The sequence below is a fragment of the Bison bison genome, unplaced genomic scaffold, assembly GCF_000754665.1.
Source record: "Bison bison bison isolate TAMUID 2011002044 unplaced genomic scaffold, Bison_UMD1.0 scf7180017864371, whole genome shotgun sequence".
NCBI lineage: Eukaryota > Metazoa > Chordata > Mammalia > Artiodactyla > Bovidae > Bison > Bison bison.
Genome location: NW_011494943.1, coordinates 5,464,343 through 5,466,466, shown reverse-complemented (window position 1 = coordinate 5,466,466; position 2,124 = coordinate 5,464,343). Strand labels below are relative to the sequence as shown.

Sequence of the window (2,124 nt, the reverse complement as noted above, 5' to 3'; positions counted from 1 at the left end):
ATTTCAGCAGGAAGCCACCTCCGGCTCGGGCGGGGCCGCTGGGGTTCAGGGCCTCTGTGCTATGAAGGTTTCCTGGAGCCGACGGGCCCGATCACGGGGCATCGGGCGCTGGGCAGGGCCCCCTGGCACCCCTTCCTGGGAAGACATGAGTAAGGCAGAGTCATGGGGGACCCCAGCCACCTGCCCAGGGCCTCTGGGAGCCTGCGTGGCCCCCAGCCCAGCCCCCCACCTCTCACACACCCCGCAGCAGGTGGAGCGCCCGAGGCGCCTGTCCTGGGTGTCTGAGATGACTCAGAGCCGGCTGGCCTCTCACTCCCTGGGAAGCGCACAGCTTTCTCCAGGGCTGGTTTTTCGAAGGTAGGGCAGGCCTTGGCCTGTCTCTGGTCTCCAAGCAGACGTGGAAGGAAGGAGGCCGTGTGCCTCTTTTCTCCCCCGACCCTCGGCATCCACTCTCTAGAGCTCCCCTTGTGAGTTTGAGAGTCACCTGGGGAGCTTGTCTGCAGGGCAGGTGTCCAGACCTCACCTGAGATTTCAGTGCCAGGGTCTCCGTGCGGCCCAGAAACGCTGTGTAACGCTCACTGCCAAGCCTCCCCTGCCTGGGGCCTTGGGAGCACCACTGGAGAAGCAGGGTGCAGCCTCCCCAGCGCCCCAGTGCCTGAGCCGGTGTGGGAGGCTGGTCCTGGGCCTACAAGGCCTAGACACACACACACACACAGACACACATAGACACACACACACACATAGACTCACAGACACACATAGACTCACACACACACACACACACAGATTTACACAAGATACACGTACACACACACACAGACACGCATAGACACACACACACACACATCCACACACACACACATACACACATCGACACACACATACACAGACACATCAGCACACACAGACACACACAGACTCACACAAGATACACGCATGCACACACAGACACACATAGACACACACACACACATAGACACACACATACACAGACACACAGATTCACACAAGATACACGTACACACACACACAGACACGCATAGACACACACACACACATACAGACACACATAGACACAGACACACATAGACACACACACACACATACACACACACATCGACACATATAAACACAGACACAGACACACACAGACTCACACAAGATACACGCACACGCACACATAGACACACACACACACATAGACACACACACACATACACAGACACATCGACACATATAGACACACACACAGACACACACAGACTCACACAAGATACACGCATGCACACACACAGACACACATAGACACACACACAGACACACATAGACACACACACACACAGACAGACACAGACACACATAGGCACACATACACAGACACACAGACACACAGACTCACAGACATACATAGACACACACACACACACACACACGCATACACACACACACATATAGACACACACACAGACACACAGACTCACAAGATACACGCACACACACACAGACACACATAGACACACACACACATAGACACACAGACACACATAGACACACACACACATAGACACACACACAGAGACACATAGACACGCACACACAGACACACAGACACACATAGACTCACACACACATATAGACACACACACAGACACACACAGACTCACACAAGATACACGCACACACACACATAGACACACACACACACACATAGACACACACACAGACACAGACACAGACACACATAGACACACAGACACACATAGACACTCACAGGCACACACACAGACACACAGATACACACGCCCTAGAGACACACACACACACACACACAGACGCACATACAGATACACACACACACATAGACACACACCCACTGGGAGGTTGCTGCTAGGCCTACAAGCCCTAGGGACATACACACACACACACACACACACACACACACACATACATACCTGCCCTGGGGTCTCCAGCCCGAGGCCCTGCGCCCCAGGGCCCAGGCCTGTCAAAACGCAGACACAGTAAGGAGAGACGGAGGGTCCCGCAGAGGGCCACCTGCCCCCCCTGCCCCCAACCCTCCGCAGGTCTCCCCTCAGCCCCCCACTCTTCCCAGGTCTCCCCTCAGCC

General features: G+C 54.9%; 1 protein-coding gene across 1 annotated transcript in view; it reads left to right on the top strand.

Moving 5' to 3' along the window:
• The window catches only part of SDK2 (sidekick cell adhesion molecule 2), a 147,385-nt gene that overhangs the window by 133,362 nt on the left and 11,899 nt on the right, over nucleotides 1–2,124 (top strand). The window lies entirely within an intron of this gene.